The sequence below is a fragment of the Capricornis sumatraensis genome, chromosome 2, assembly GCF_032405125.1.
Source record: "Capricornis sumatraensis isolate serow.1 chromosome 2, serow.2, whole genome shotgun sequence".
Lineage (NCBI taxonomy): Eukaryota > Metazoa > Chordata > Mammalia > Artiodactyla > Bovidae > Capricornis > Capricornis sumatraensis.
Window position 1 is genome coordinate 122,280,604 of NC_091070.1, and position 16,921 is coordinate 122,297,524.

General features: G+C 45.1%; 5 non-coding genes across 5 annotated transcripts; 1 reads left to right on the plus strand and 4 right to left on the minus strand.

The window, feature by feature from the left end:
• Nucleotides 1-4,479: 4,479 nt before the first annotated feature.
• TRNAH-GUG (transfer RNA histidin (anticodon GUG)) lies at nucleotides 4,480-4,551 on the minus strand. Its single transcript has one exon. It is a non-coding gene; the product is annotated as a tRNA-His (tRNA).
• A 7,257-nt stretch (nucleotides 4,552-11,808) lies between these two features.
• TRNAG-CCC (transfer RNA glycine (anticodon CCC)) lies at nucleotides 11,809-11,879 on the plus strand. The gene has a single exon. It is a non-coding gene; the product is annotated as a tRNA-Gly (tRNA).
• A 763-nt stretch (nucleotides 11,880-12,642) lies between these two features.
• TRNAE-UUC (transfer RNA glutamic acid (anticodon UUC)) lies at nucleotides 12,643-12,714 on the minus strand. The gene has a single exon. It is a non-coding gene; the product is annotated as a tRNA-Glu (tRNA).
• Nucleotides 12,715-13,208: 494 nt separating this feature from the next.
• On the minus strand, nucleotides 13,209-13,281 carry TRNAV-CAC (transfer RNA valine (anticodon CAC)). The gene has a single exon. It is a non-coding gene; the product is annotated as a tRNA-Val (tRNA).
• A 600-nt stretch (nucleotides 13,282-13,881) lies between these two features.
• Nucleotides 13,882-13,955, minus strand: TRNAN-GUU (transfer RNA asparagine (anticodon GUU)). The gene has a single exon. It is a non-coding gene; the product is annotated as a tRNA-Asn (tRNA).
• Between the last annotated feature and the right edge of the window lie 2,966 nt (nucleotides 13,956-16,921).

Consider the following 16,921-nt stretch of genomic DNA (forward strand, 5'->3'; position numbering starts at 1 on the left):
TTCGAACCAGTCCATTGATCCATGTCTGGTTCTAACTGTTGCTTCTTGAGCTCCATCCAGGTTTCTCTGGAGACAGTTAAGGAGGTCTGGTATTCCCATCTCTTGAAGAATTTCCCACAGTTTGTTGTGATCCACACAGTCAAAGCCTTTAGTGTTAGTCAATGAAGCAGAAATAGATGTTTTTCTGGAATTGTCGTGGTTTTTCTATGATCCAAAAGATGTTGGCAATTTGCAGTCTGGTTCCTCTGCCTTTTCTAAGTCCAGCTTGAACATCTGGAAGTTCTCGGTTCACATACTGTTGAAGCCTAGCTTGGAGAATTCTGAGCATTACACTGCTAGCATGAGAAATTAGTGCAACTGTGCAGTGGTTTGAACGTTCTTTGGCACTGCCTCTCTTTGGGATTGGAATGAAAACTGACCTTTTCCAGTCCTGTGACCACTGCTGAGTTTTCCAAATTTGCTGGCAAACGAGGGCAGCAATTAAACAGCATCATCTTTTAGGATTTGAAGTAGCTCAGCTGGAATTCTATCACCTCCACTAGCTTTGTTTGCAGCGATGCTTCGCAAGCCCCTATGTTGACTTCGCACTCTAAGATTCTGGCTCTAGCTGAGTGATCACCCCATCCTGGTGATCTGTGTCATGAAGATCTTTTTTGGATAGTTCTTCTGTGTATTCTTGCCACTTCTTCTTAATATCTCTTGCTTCTGTTTCTGTCCTTTATTGTGCCCATCTTTGCATGAAATGTTCCCTTGGTATCTCTGATTTTCTTGAAGAGATCTCTAGTCTTTCCCATTTTAATTGTTTTGCTCTATTTCTTTGCACTGTTCACTTGGGAAGGCTTTCTTATCTCTCCTTGCTATTCTCTGGAACTCTGCATTCATTTGGGTATATCTTTCCTTTTCTCTGCCTTTTGCTTCTCTTCTTTTCTCAGCTATTTATAAGGCCTCTTCAGATAACCATTATGAGCATTTTTCTTTTCTTTTTCTTGGAGATGGTTTTGATCAAGACCTCCTGTACAGTGTTGCAAACCTCCATCAATAGTTCTCCAGGCACTCTGTCTATCGGATCTAATCCCTTGAATCTGTCACTTCCACTGTATAATCAGTCGTAAGGGATTTGATTTAGGTCATACCTGAATGGCCTAGTGGTTTTCCCTACTTTCTTCAACTTAAGTCTGACTTTGGCAATAGAGCTTCTCCATCTTCGGGCTGCAAAGAATAGAACCAGTGTGATTTTGGTATTGACCATCTAGTGATGTCCATGTATAGAATCGTCTCTTGTGTTGTTTGAAGAGAGTGTTTATGACCGGCGCGTTCTCTTGGCAAAACTCGGAGGGAGAATCAGAGAAGAGCGTGAAAGAGAGAAAAGCTCAAACTTCTGTTGGTGTCCACAAATAAAACAGCAAAAACCGTGTGAGTATATTTATGTGGGACAGTTACCTTATGCCACGTTGTGTATTGGAACTGTAGAGTGTAAGTGCTGCATTGTGGCAGCAGCAACCTTGGTTCAGATCCAGGCTAAGGCAAGGTAGTGTCTATAGCCTGTCTTGCCATTTGCCTTTTTTCTTTTATTTAGTTTGACGTATAGTTGATTTTCAATGTTGTGTTTGTTTCAGGTGTACGACAAAGTGGTTCAGTTATACACACATATACATCTAGTTTTGGTTCAGATTATTTTTCCTTTCAGATTATTACAAAATGTTGAGTATAGGTCCCTGGCTATACCCTAGGTGCTTGTTGGTTATCTGCTTTCTGCACCGTAGTAGTGTGTATATGTTAATCCCACACTTCTAATTTATCCCTCCCCCTTTCCCCTTTAGTAACCATGATGTTGTTTTCTATGTCGGTGGGTTTATTTCCGTTTTGTACATATGTTCGTTTGTATCAGTTTTAGTTTTGTTTTTTAGATTTCTCATATAAGCGATGTCATATGATGTTTGTCTTTCTCTGCCTGGCTTACTTCACTAGGATGACAATCTCTTGGTCCATTCATGTTGCTGTAATTGGCATCACTTCATTCTTTTTTATTTATTTATTTTTTTGGTTGAGTAATATTCTATCCATTTACTTTTAATTCCAGCACCAGCTATGCCCCCTAGCAGTGGTGGGAGAGCAGAATTTGCCACTGGCCCGGGAGCAAAATGCAGCAAGAAGAGGAGTAAATCCCACAGCGCACAAACCTGCCAGTCAAAGCAAAACCTAGAACAACTGCTTGTCTCACTGTTGAGCAGGACACATCCCCAGAGTTTAAAGGTTGCCCTTCACGGAGCCTTGTCTATAGTTTACACTAACAAAATAACACGGTCATTGTTGTTGTTGTTTTCTGGTAAAGATATTTCTAATATCAGTGAGGTTTTCCTTACACTAAAGGAGAAGACATATTTAAGAGGTTTACAATAAAATGCAAACCAGTCATCATGGTCTAGACCAGCTCCTTTCCATCCACCATCCACTGATTTTTACAGAAACAGTAAGTCATTGAACTATAGACACAGTTTGTTGAAATTTTGCACACGTAATCGGCACCCAGATCAAGGTGTAGAAAATTTCCCCCACCCTTGAAATGTCACTTGAGCCACCTTCTAGGCAATTCCTACACTAGATCGCTTATTTTATTACCATTCTGAGGTCCTCCGCAATAGTGTACTGCTGCCTGCTCTTGAAATTCAAATGAAGGAAGCTACATTTTTGGAACTGACTTTGCTTTCATGCAACATTTTGTTCATTAAACAAACATATTCATAGTGTTATGCCTATTTCATTACTTTTGGTATCATTGGAGTAATTTTGTTAGGGTTTTTTTTTTGTGTGTTAACTGGTGTTCTCGGTGAATATTCCATACCAATTGTTTGTATATTGTGCATTCATAGAAGTACTACAATTGCTGGGTCATGACGTAGGTACAAGATTAACTTTATTAGAAACTGCCAACAGTCTTCTAGAATGATTTTGAACTGACTACTACAGGTGCAGTTGCTCCACATTTGTCAGCATTTAGTGTACGAATTTTTTAAAAACCAGTCATGCTGGAGGCTGTGTAATGATATCTCCTTATAAGCATGACGTTTATTTCCCGAATGAGTAAATATGTCAAGAGTATTTTCTTATAGCCTTTGGTCATTGAAACATTACCTTTGTGATCCCTGGCTTAGGCTTCACAGGGAAAGGGAACCAGGTGCTGTGGTCCGTCGCTGAGGTGTAGATGGATTTTCCTAAGTGTCTCTCAGAGACAGAGACCCAGGCTCAGGGTATTCCCAGTGTCGACAGGTTTAGATCCGATGACTGGCCCAGCGATAGTGGATATGCCCAGCCTCCTAGGCTTTTAGCGTCTCCACCCACTTTCAGTTGAGCAAGTGCAGAACATGTGTTAAAATATTCTCTTTCAACCTATTCATTCACATTCGTTTCCCTGAGTACTCTGAACAGCCAATTCATCTCACTACCATAAAGGGAAAACTGTTATCAGCAGCATAAGCAGATGGTTCATGTAAAAATCAGCATCAGAATATCAATAGGATGGTATTCCAGGGAAATGCCCTGACTCTCCAGCTGCTGCTGTTTGGAATCCCCGTTTGTCTCTACCAGGTAGTGGGCGGGCACCCATTTCCCTTGGAAGCTCGCTCAGAAGACCTGTTAGGACAAATGTTATGTCCACTGTAGGGCAAGAGGTGAGCAAGGGAGCGGGGCTGGTGGATGGGGGCCAAGGGTGTGGACGAAGCCTGCAGAGGCGGCGGTAGCTGAGGCAGCAACAGTGGCTGTGCGCGTATGTGGTTCCGGAAGAGCTGATGAAAGGCGGTGAGTCCGGTGGGTGAGAGTGTGTGCTCTGCCTGTGTGGGGAGGGGCGGGAGGATTGGGAGATCTTTGCTAGAATTACTCGGCAGGGAGTGATTTGGTAAGGGTGGGAGAGGGGAGGAGGGGGACCCTGAGGGAAAGATGGTGGCCCGAGGGGTCCATGCTTGTAGTTAGCTGGCAGCAGAGATACGGTGATCTTGAAGGTGCTTTCTCCAATGGAACGTCTTGTCCGTTGTCTTCCCGGCGTTCTGACCTCTGTGATTTCCCTGCTAGGGTGAAACTGACTTCAGAATTTCTGCTTGATAATCCCTATATAGTAAAATGTCTATATTCATTCAGGTGAACTGAGCAAAGGACAAACTCCAGAGTTCAAAGTAGCAGGGGATGGATAGGCATTACCTGGGAAACGTGTCAAAGGGCTTCATCCATGTATCAAAGTGTATCTTCCATACCTGGCCGATAAAACATTTTGTACGTCTTAAAAAAATGTTTTTGGTACGTCTTGATCTTGGTGATTATTTCACATCAAATAGCTGTTCATTAATGATCTGTGCATCTTATCCTGTGAATACACCTTAATAATTTTCTTCCTGGATAGAATGGGCGGTCACATGTTGGAGAACCCAGCGTAGACTATTACCGTGTTGAAGAAAAAGAAGTCAGACGCCACGCGTAACACGGAGGTCATGCCGTGACTCGGATTCGAACCGAGGTTGCTGCGGCCACAACGCAGAGTACTAACCACTATACGATCACGGCGCGCCACATACCAAGCGATGAGAACGGTCTTTAATGTCTGTCCTTTGACGTAAAATGATTTCGATCGTTGCGCTGCTTTGTTCTTGGAAACTGCAGGTATTCGTTTTCTCTCTTTCATGCTCGACCATCGGTTCCCCCGCTCTTTCTCTCAATTCTGATATATTATGACGAAAGGAAACAAAATCAAACAAGACACCAATTCTCATCTCCCCGGATGCGGCACGTTCCTTCTGGGAAGTCTGGCTGTCCTCGTCCCTACCTCGCCGGCTTCTTTTCCAGCTCTTCGCACTCGTCCCTTTGCATCCACCTTCCCCATTAGCTGGTTCCGGCTCCCGCCCCACCGACCGCGGCCGAGCCGAGGGAGGGCAACACCAGCGGTGCAGACGGTCCGGTGAAGGCGGAGCAAAGAACCGAAAGAACCAGTACGGAGCCCACCCGGTGTCCAACTTCCCCTCTGGCCCCCTCGGCTCCGGCCCGGGGCGTCTCTGGCGCGTTTCTGCCCTCGGAAATGTGTGTGGCTCCAACGGTCGTGGAAGCGGATAATTACCCATCGATGGGGATGAGTAGTATCTTACTCGAGCGTGTCTCTGTGGCGCTATCTATTCGTGCCTTTGGCTGTTCACGGAAAGCTTGGTTGTTCTAAACACACCTTAGGAAAGCCTTCCTTGAAACACTGAAAAGCTGTGTGGTTCTTTCTACTCTGCGCAACCTTTCCGGGAAAGGCAAAAGGGCTCCTCTACTGCTACCCTCCTGTCCGGCGTCTTTGATGCACAGGAGGTTGGCTAGGTCACTGGGAGTCCAGAATTTCCTGAAGCAGTGAAACCAGTAACCATATTTCTTTACGCGTCTCCTTTACTGAGCATGTAACAAATCCACTGTTCTGTTTTTTAATCAGTTACATATTTCTATAGAGATTTATATTAAAAATCTTTTATTTTCCCCATACAGATACCATTTCTCTTTTCCTTCCTCCCTGTGCGTACATCCAGATTTCCACGTGGTGCTGCTCTTCCTGGAGGATTCTTTTAGCATTCCTTGTATAGTGGGTCTGCTGATGATGAAGTCTTTCAGCATTTGTATGTCTGTAATGGTCATTATTCACCTTCATATTGAAGGACTTTAAAGGTGGGTAGTGAATAGAATTCCACCTTGACTTTATTGGCTTCTGTCCTTTGAAGAGGCTGCTCCACTGTCTTATAACTTCCATGCTTCTCTCTCCTCCTCTCTCTCTTTTTAGTCTTTATTAAATATGTTACAATATGGCTTCTGTTTCTTGTTTTTATTTTTTTTATTATTATTTTTTGCCATGAGGCCTGTTGGGTCTTAGCTCTGCAACCAGGGATCCAACTCACACCAAGAAGGCCAAGTCTTAACCACTGGACCACCTGGGAAGTCCCTCACCTCTATGCTTCTGATGAAATCTGACATGTGTACTTTTGTTTCTATATGTATCTGGTCTTTTTCCTCTGGTCCCTCGGGGACTGTATGCTTTTTCAATGGCTTTGAGCACTTTAATTACGATGCGACCAGATGTGTTTTTTCCGTGCTGTTGTGCTCATTCATTTCGTCCATTTGGCTCCTTGGATCGGTGGGTTTATAATCTTTACCATGATTGGAATTATCTGACATTGTTCCTCCAAAGACTGTTTCTCGTGCCTGGGTATTTTCAGGAGCATCAGTCACCCATGTATCAGGTCTTTCAATGATGTGCTACCATTCAATGGGCAGTACTAAAGAACGTTCAAAGTACTGGACAGTTGTGCTCACTTCCCATGCTAGTAAGGTTATGCTCAAAATCCTTCAAGCTAGGCTTCAGCATTCAACTTGAATTGAGAAATTCCAGATGCACAAGCTGGGTTTAGAAAAGGCAGAGGAAGCAGAGATCGAATTGCAAACAGTTGCTGGATCATAGACAAAGCAAGGGAATTCCAGAAAAAAACATCTACTTCTGTTTCTTTCACTTCACTAAAGCCTTTGACTGTGTGGATCATAACAAACTGTGGAACACTCTAAAAGAGATGAGAATACCAGACCATCTTACCTGTCTCCTGAGAAAGCTGTATGCAGGTCAACAAGCAACAGTTAGAACCTTATACGGATCAACTGACTGGCTCAAAATTGAGAAAGGAGTACAACTAGGCTGTTTACTGTCTCCCTGTTTATTTAACTTGTATGCAGAGGACATCAGGGGAAATGCCAGGCTGGATGAGTTACAAGCTGGAATCAAGGTTGCTGGGAGAAATATCAGCAACCTCAGGTATGCAGATGACACCGCTCTAGTGGCTGAAAGCAAAGAGGAACTCAAGAGCCTCTTGATGAGAGTGAAAGAGGAGAGTGAAAAAGCCAGCTTAAAACTCAATATTAAAAAAACTAAGATCATGGCGCCCAGCCCCATCACTTCAAGGCAAATAGAAGGGGGAAATGTGGGAGACGTGACAAATTTTCTGTGCTTGGGCTCTAAAATCACTGTGGATGGTGACTGCAGCCACGAAATTAGAAGACACTTGCCTCTTGGAAGGAAAGCTATGACAAACCTAGACAGTGTATTAAAAAGCAAAGACATCACTTTGCCCACAAAGGTCCATAGAGTCAAAGCTGTGATCTTTCTTGTAGTCATGTACCAATGCGAGAGTTGGACGATAAACAAGGCAGAATGTTGAAGAACTGATGCTTTTGACCTGCGGTGCTAGAGAAGACTCTTGAACGTCCCTTGGATGCTGAGGAGATCAGACCAGTCAATCCTAAAGGAAATCAACCCTGAAAACTCATTGGAAGGATGATGCTGAAACTCCAATACTTTGGCCACCTGATGAGAAGGGCAGACTCCTTGGAGAAGTCCCTGATGCTGGGAAAGTTTGAAGGCAGAAGGAGAAAAGGGCAACAGAGGATGAGATGGTTGGATGGCATCACCGATTCAACGAACACAAACTTGGGCAAACCCTGAGAGATACTGAGGGACTGGGAGGCCTGGAGTGCTGCCGTCAATGGAGTCACAAAGAGTCAAACACAGGTTAGCAACTGAAAAACAACGACTATTCAATGACACTATGTTCATTAAAAGCATTTTATTTTGACAGTGAGTTTCCATTTGGATATTGTGAGCAGTTTTTCATTGCTTTGTGTTCCGTAATCTTGTTTTTGTTGTTTTCTGCCATGTCTAATCTGCTCTTCAATCTGGTGAATTTATGGCATTGGATGTTATAGTTTTCAGCTCTAAAGCTGGATTTTTTTTTTTTTTTGCCATTTTTGTATGTTCTATGGTTCTAATTAGCATTTTGGACATATGTATGCCATCATGATAACTGTTAAAGTCTTCTCTGTGGATTTTTACATTGTGTCCCTTCTGGTTCAATTTCATTGACTCATTCATTCATTCGTCTCCTCCTTACCTGTCATTTTCCTGCCTCTTTGCATGACTGGCATCCTTTGATTGGAGGCCAGGCATTGTCAGCGTTTCCCATTTGGGGCACTGGCTATTTTGGTATTCCTACGAATCTTCTTGAGTTTTATCTGCGGTACATTTGAGTGACTTGTAAATGGTTTGATCCCTTTGGATCTTCCTTTCATGATTTTTTAGGTAGGTCAGTCTAGAGCTGCTTATTCCCAATACTGTAACAAGAGTTTTCTGAATGTTCTTCCCAATGGCCCATGAGTGAGGAGTAGTCCAGTCTGTCTGAGGGGATGGAATACAATTGCTTGTCCCGTGTGAGCACCAGGCATTGCACCAGGATCTTTTTAAAAGGTTCTTTCCTTGGCCTCAGGCACTTTCTTCATAAGGATATCCCGATCATTACTCTGCTGAGTACTTGAGGGAGACCCTTTCATATCCCAGCATTCTCTCTCTCTCCCACTCTCTCATCACTGGACCTTTCTTCATGTTTCTTTCTTTTATTATTAACTTTTATTGAAGTATAGCTATTTTTACGATGTTGTGATAATAGCAAAGTGAATCAGCTATACATATATCCCCTCTTTTTTTTGGATTTCCTTCTCATTTAGGTAACCACAGAGCGTCCAGTATTTCCCTATACCATAGAGTAGGTTCCCATTTGTTATTTACTGTATACATAGCATCAATAGCGTATACAGGCAAATCCTTAACTTCCCAGTTCCCCCCTTGATATCCATACCTTTTTTTTCTACATCTGTGTCTCTACTTCTGCTTTGCAAATAAGAATCACTGGATCTTTGTCCTGTGAACTCCAGCTGCCTTGCTCTCCACCAACACTCAGCTTCTTGAGTCCAGTGGATTGACCTCAAATCCTCCTCTTTGGTGCCGAGCCTGGGAACTCACTGAAAGCAGGAAGCTGGGCCCATGGCAAGACTCATCTTGTTTGTTTGTCACCTCTCAGGGCTTGCTGTTTTTTGCTGCCTGATTTCCAGTGTCTTAGAAGCTAGTATTTCATGGTTTTTTTTGTTTGTTTGTTTCTTTTGGCTTTTTGTTCCTTTGAGAGTGGGACAAAGGGGGAGAGTGAGATTTAGGAAGGAGGGTTAATCTGATTTCTGTCACTGCACCTTTGCTAGAAACTGAAGGCATCTCTTTATGTTCTTAGTTTTCCCTAAAGAGATGTGCTAATTTATATTCCAATGTATTTTGCCGGCTCAAGGAAAGAGTCTTTTTCTTCACGGTCTTGCCATCACAAGAAATTGTCAATACACCTGTCTGTTACTCTAACAAAGGGATTTGTGCCCTCCTGACTCAACTTAGCGGCAGGTACAATGAAAAGACAATGTGTACATTTCCCAGAGATTGCACATATTCAGCAGCTAAGCTTCCAAGCTGATTGGAAAGTATTCTAATAATTGTAACTGTTTTCAGTGGTGACCAAGTCATTGAGTCCAGACAAGACCAGCCAGAATGACTCTGGAGAGCCTCTTGCAGAGCAGCTTATGGATTACAGGAGTTAAAAAAAAAAAAAAAAAAAAAAAGCCCACTGGTCCCAGATATTTACCCTCTTCCCTTCCCTTTATGATTTGCATTTTGGCTTTGGTTGGATGCACACAATCTAATGTGGGGTCTCCCTCCAACATACGGGTACGTTTGCAAGCCCGAGACCCTCTCTGTATGATATCGCGACAGGACATGGCTACATCCAGAAAAATTATCTCATTTGAGACAAATTGTTGCAAGCTACAGAATCCTGCATCGGTAATGCATCTTGTACAAACCTGGATCCTTAGAGTTCTTGGTTCCCCTTCCACCGATTCCTCAGTTGAAGCTCAGGAGGAAACAAGAGCTCTTTGGATTTTCCATACTCAGTTGAGGATGTCGCTGGGTTCTAGGACATTTCTCTCTGCCCCTCTCTCACCCTCTTGGAGTGTGTGCCCTTCTGTCTCTCTCTGTCCCTTATACTCTAGGCTGCTGTGGATCTTACCCACTTTCTATCCTCCTCATCAGTTTTCCGCAAATGTGCATTAGGAGTCCTTCAGTCAGCAAGCACTTACTAGGTGCTCACCAGGTACCAGGCCCTTCTCCAGGAAAACTGCTGTATCAGGAGCAAAGTCAAGGTCCCACTCCTTGGTGTGTTCACACCAGGAGGCATCAAAAATAAGAATCTTACTCACACATACACACGCAGATACAAATAAAAATCACAGCAGGAGAACAACCTGTCGTGTTCTCAGGTTCATCTGCCTGCCAGTGCCTAAGGACCCCAGCAGTGAGTGAAAAAAGAATTACATAGCACATGGAAAAATGGTGACTTGAGATCTAGAAGGCAGGTAACTAAGAATCAGGAATTTTTAAAAAATAAATGAGTACTTCAAGTAAACAACAGGCCCTTACTTCTCAGCTTAGAGAGTCCATGTGTTGTATGGACTCAAGAGACATTATGGCTACATTCAGAAATATCTCCTAAAGGTACCCACACGTTCTCTTAAGCTGTTAACCTATAGCCCCTCTATATATAATCTATAAAAATATGGGCAGCATTGTATTTAAACAGTGTTTTGTTATTTCTACCTTAAATAAATAGAAATTCTCCAGGAAAAGATTATACATTAATTCAACCAATTTAATATCAGTCAAAGAACTTAATGATAGATCTTAAAATCGTAAATTGAGCTGAACCATGGCAGATAAATGCTACTTAGAAGCACATATTAGATGATAGCTAAAAACATTGACCCCAAATTGAAAGGGGAATAATTAAGTCACTATGATTTCGAGACTCAAAAGACTTAATCCTGATTTAAAAGATATTATATGGTATATTTAATTTACTGGGACACATAATTTTAAACTTTATGAATAATAATAAATCTGAAAGTCACCATGAAGGAGTTTTTAGACTAAAATTATTAAAGCAGTGTGGTGCATACGAGGAGTCATCTCTGGGAGCATGACAGGACAAACATTTTCTATGTAATTATACATCAACTATTAGAATTCTATAGCGTGTTAAAAGTATTCGAGAGTCATCCTTATTATCAACTTGAATTTTATTCCTGTTTGTAGCATGGAGAGCACTAATTTCTCTAAAGCTAAACCTTTTTTATATTCCTGAGTTACATTTCAGCAAAACAAAGTTAAAGGAAAAAAAAAAAAAAAAAGACCCACGTGGTTGCTACTCACTGAGATAGAAAAGGTGGTTCAGAACTCCGCTTTGGAGAGAGGCTGAATGACATACGTGTGGGAAAGCAGGGTGCCTCTGTGCTTGAATTCAGACTGGACCTGGGACTGGGTCAAGGCCAAAACACAAGACTAAGCATTATTGTCCTCGGGCAGCCACCCAGTCGACAGCACCCACACAGCAGTTCTGGGAAGCTTTGGAGAATATTCCCCTCTCTTTGCAGCATTTCCCATCTGGTTCTCCATCCTCCAAACACACGGAAGGATTCTTCCCCCCTGTGTCCTGACAGAACACTTTATGCTCCCTGCAGGGCACGGGGAGCCAGGCAGGAGCCAAGGGGGCAGCTGCACTGCCTCGATGGGTTTCTAGCAAAGGAGCGTGGAAATCCCATGGACAGAGGAGCCTGGTGGGCTAGAGTCCAAGGGGTCGCAAAGAGTTGGACAAGACTGAGCCGGTGAGCACGAGCACCAGGCGGTTCCACCACTCCGACGGATCCAAAGCACACCTGAGTGCACGCCAAAGCAACCCGCAGGAGGCCAGAGGCCAGAGGGCAGCCGGCGCCGCGGAGGGCGGAGGATGAAAGCCTAGACCGTCCTACAAGCACAGGGCCTGACTGGCCTGCACTTGAGAAAGACCTGAATAAACCTCCATCTAGGTTACCCTTGCAAACATCCTCTCTACAGTGGCATTGGTGGTTCAGTGGTAGAATTCTCGCCTCCCACGCGGGAGACCCGGGTTCGATTCCCGGCCAATGCATTGTGGTTGTGCTTCTTTTGGTCCTCGCTGGTTCCATACAGGAGACCTGGGCTGGGAGAGTCCCCTGGAGAAGGAAATGGCAACCTACGCCAGTATTCTTGCCTGGAGTAATCGGCCCAAGGGATGGCAAAAAGTCCAAAAGGACTGAGCGACTAACACACATATAGCTTCTCTACATCCTACAGAGGGCGGATTCCAGGTGCCTGACGGGCCAAGAGGGCCCTCTTCCGGACGGTCAAGCTGTTCGCTGGCCTTGGAAGACAGGTCCCACAGAAGTTAGCTTTGAGAGGGACGCCAAAAGAAAGGAACAATCCCGAGATATCCGCACGTTACTATCAAGTGATGTCATAACTCTTATCCAAAGAAAGAATGTGATGTTAACTGGCCACTTAGGTACAGAATACAGGATGTTCGTATTCTTGCAAACTTTTGGTATCTTACAAAAGCTTTTGGTTTGGGATTTTAATGAATTTTTGGAACGGAAGCCTCACGTTCTCTTTGAATGGAAATTCTGTTAAGTAAGAGTCTGGGTTTACCATGCCAGGAGAAAAGAGTGGAGGCCAGAGCTGGCCAGCCCAGGCTGTCCATGGCATCTCAGCTCCACCAGCCAGCCTGAGGTCCAGGACCCTGAGGCCCGCACTCAGCGGCATTTAGAAACTCTGTGCAGAAATGTTCCGCACTGGACCTTTAAGCAAAATACAGTCCGGATCTGGGCAGGAAGAGAGAGACTCGTGTACGTGCAGACGCTGGAAGAAAGAAAGTTTTCCCTGACCGGGAATCGAACCCGGGCCGCGGCGGTGAAAGCGCCGAATCCTAGCCACTAGACCACCAGGGAGCTGTAGCAAATAGGCTTGTTTAGCCTCTGCAGGTGAAAGGCGAGTGGAAGATGACCCTTCGGAAAGTCATCAAGCTGGAAAGGCAACGTCGCAGCGGCCCAGGGCTGTGTGCAGCTGTGCAAGGCTCCCAGCCCTGCCCTCGCGGCTCATCGGCCTTCACCTCTCCTTTCCTGGGCGTCGCTTTTGCTCTGGGACAAGGACACAAGGTAGCGGACTGGGTCCCTCCTGGTCTAGCGGTAGCGCTGCGTGCTGCGGAGCCCAGGTCTTGCTCTCTGTGAACCTCGGTTTTCTCTGTCGTCAGGCTCGGTGATGAGTGGCGGGTGATGAGCGGATCCGTCCACCTCCAGATCTCCTAGCGCTGAATAAAGAGACTTGCAGGTGGTCACCAACTCTTCCTCCAGCTGCGTCCCCTGCAGCACCCCGTGCCTTTCGCGCCTGTTGGTTTTGCCAATGAGAAGGCACATCTCCGGGGGAGAAAAAGAAAGAGGAAGCCTGTTTCCGCCCGGTTTCGAACCGGGGACCTTTCGCGTGTGAGGCGAACGTGATAACCACTACACTACGGAAACGGGATAACCTCTATCTCTGAACACTGTATCCATGAAATCCCGAGGTCCCGCCACCACGAACCACACCACCAACTCTTAAGACTCAAAGAGGAACCTTGGAGCCCCAGGCTCTCTCAGGCACGGAGACGGCGGCTCCCGAGGGCCCTGCTTTAGGCTTCCCTTTCTCCCCTGAAGTGAGGCCCCTCGGGCCCCCACAGGTTGCCTTCGGGGCCCCGCACCCAACGCAGAATCCTCAGATCCTCAGCTGCGCACCCTGAGTTCAGGGGTCGCCCCCGCCGACTCCCCGGCTCCCGGCAGCGCCCGAGGGTGGGTGGGTGCGCCCGAGGCCCAGGTGACCCCGAAACCCAGCGGTGTGGAAGCCGCCCCTCCCGGGCTGCGGACCCGCGCCTCGGTGGTCCTCTTCTCGGCGCCCGCGATCAGCGCTCCGAGCTCTCAGAAATGACCGACGCTTCCAATCCACCCGGGACGCGCCCTCGCCGCTGTTCCTTTGCACCTGACTCCTGTGCTCTTTCTCTGAAAGTCCGTTGGGCGCATCACTTCTCCGGTGTCCTCCTGGCAAAAGGGAGTCTCTTTGGTGTTGCCTAAAATGGCACCCCCCACCGTCCCTGGGTGGGCTCGAACCACCAACCTTTCGGTTAACAGCCGAACGCGCTAACCGATTGCGCCACAGAGACAGCGGTACGGGATTCTTTTGGACTCTTTCTGGAGAAGACCTACTTAACGCATTCCCAGGGTGAGCGCTCTGTCCCCCAGAGAAACGGTGCCATTTTCCTGCCCCCTACCCGCCACAGATGCCAGCGCCCCGGGAGAAACCGCCATCCAGGCCTCGAACCTTCCGGGCTTGAACCGAAATAGATCCAAGGACAGCTGAACACCCGGTGGGCTCCCATGATGGCTCTTCCCCTTTCCTCGCCTACACCCAACAAATGAGTTTGCCCACCCTGGCAAAGGCCTCCGGGGCCGAGGTTGGGCTTCGGCTTCCTGCGTCCACCAGGCGGTTTCCACCAGAGTGGGCTTCCCCGGGGGCTCAGACCGTAAGAATCCGCCTGCAATGCAGGACAGCCGGGGTCAATCCGTGGTTTGGGAAGATCCCCTGGAGGAGGGCATGCAACCCACTCCAGTATTCTTGCCTGGAGAATCCCCATGGGCCGAGAAACCTGGCGGGCTAAGTCCATGGGGTCGCAAAGAGTCGGACAGGACTTAGCGACTAAGCACCTTGGTCGCGGGGATGGTCGCCCTGTGTCAGCACGCCCAGGACAGAGCCTGGCACTCGCTGGGACGCTCCAGGACTTGGATGAATACATTGTCGTCTTTAGCCCTTCCTCCCATGAAGACCTCGAGAATGGAAATACGGAATAGTTTTCGAAGTGAACGGTCCTGTTTTATTTTTTAATGTTTTAAATATAAATTTATTTATTTTAATTGGAGGTTAATTGCTTTACAATATTGTATTGGTTTTGCCATACATCAACATGAATCCGCCACAGGTATACACGTGTTCCTCATCTTGAACCCCCCTCCCACCTCCCTCCCCATACCATCCCTCTGGGTCCTCTCAGCGGGCCAGCCCCAAGCATCCAGTATCATGCATTGAACCTGGACTGGCGATTCGTTTCATATATGATATTATACATGTTTCAATGCCATTCTCCCAAATCATCCCACCCTCTCCCTCTCCCTCTCCCTCTCCCACAGAGTCCAAAAGACTGTTCTTTATATCTGTGTCTCTTTTGCTATCTCGCATACAGGGTTATCGTTACCATCTTTCTAAAATCCATATATATGTGTTAGTATACTGTATTGGTGTTTTTCTTTCTGGCTTACTTCACTCTGTATAATCGGCTCCAGTTTCATCCACCTCATTAGAACTGATTCAAATGTATTCTTTTTAATGGCTGAGTAATACTCCATTGTGTATATATACCACAGCTTTCTTATCCATTCATCTGCTGATGGACATCTAGGTTGCTGCCATGTCCTGGCTATTATAAACAGTGCTGCGATGAACACTGGGGTACACGTGTCTCTTTCACTTCTGGTTTCCTCGGTGTGTATGCCCAGCAGTGGCATTGCTGGGTCATAAGGCAGTTCTATTTCCAGTTTTTAAAGGAATCTCCACACTGTTCTCCATAGTGCCTGTACTAGTTTGCATTCCCACCAAGAGTGTAAGAGGGTTCCCTTTTCTCCACACCCTCTCCAGCATTTATTGCTTGTAGACTTTTGGATCGCAGCCATTCTGACTGGCGTGAAATGGTACCTCATTGTGGTTTTGATTTGCATTTCTCTGATAATGAGTGATGGTGAACATCTTTTCAGGTGCATGTCTTCTTGGAAGAAATGTCTGTTTAGTTCTTTGGCCCATTTTTTTTGATTGGGTCATTTATTTTTCTGGAATTGAGCTGCAGGAGTTGCTTGTATATTTTTGAGGTTAGTTGTTTGTCAGTTGCTTCATTTGCTATTATTTTCTCCCATTCTGAAGGCTGTCTTTTCACCTTGCTTAGAGTTTCCTTTGTTGTGCAGAAGCTTTTAAGTTTAATTAGGTCCCATTTGTTTATTTTTGCTTTTATTTCCAATATTCTGGGAGGTGGGTCATAGAGGATCCTGCTGTGATTTATGTCGGAGAGTGTTTTGCCTATGTTCTCCTCTAGGAGTTTTATAGTTTCTGGTCTTACGTTTAGATCTTTAATCCATTTTGAGTTTACTTTTGTGTATGGTGTTGGAAAGTGTTCTAGTTTCATTCTTTTACAAGTGGTTGACCAGTTTTCCCAGCACCACTTGTTAAAGAGATTGTCTTTAATCCGTTGTATATTCTTGCCTTCTTTGTCAAAGAGAAGGTGTCCATAGGTGTGTGGATTTATCTCTGGGCTTTCTATTCTGTTCCATTGATCTATATTTCTGTCTTTGTGCCAGTACCGTACTGTCTTGATGACTGTGGCTTTGTAGTGGAGCCTGAAGTCAGGCAGGTTGATTCCTCCAGTTCCGTTCTTCTTTCCCAAGATTGCTTTGGCTATTCGAGGTTTTTTGTATTTCCATACAAACTGTGAAATTATTTGTTCTAGCTCTGTGGAAAAGTACCGTTGGTAGCTTGATAGGGATTGCATTGAATCTGTAAATTGCTTTGGGTAGTATACTCATTTTCACTATATTGATTCTTCCAATCCATGAACATGGTATATTTCTCCATCTATTAGTGTCCTCTTTGATTTCTTTCACCAGTGTTTTACAGTTTTCTATATACAGGTCTTTAGTTTCTTTAGGTAGATATATTCCTAAGTATCTTATTCTTTTCATTGCAATGGTGAACGGAATTGTTTCCTTAATTTCTCTTTCTATTTTCTCATTATTAGTGCATAGGAATGCAAGGGATTTCTGTGTGTTGATTTTATATCCTGCAACATTACTATATCCATTGATTAGCTCTAGTAATTTTCTGGTGGAGTCTTTAGGGTTTTCTGTGGAGAGGATCATGTCATCTGCAAACAGTGAGAGTTTTGCTTCTTCTTTTCCAGTTTGGATTCCCTTTATTTCTTTTCCTGCTCTGATTGCTGTGGCCAAAACTTCCAAAACTGTGTTGAATAGTAATGGTGAAAGTGGGCACCCTTGTCTTGTTCCTGACTTTAGGGGAAATGCTTTCAATTTT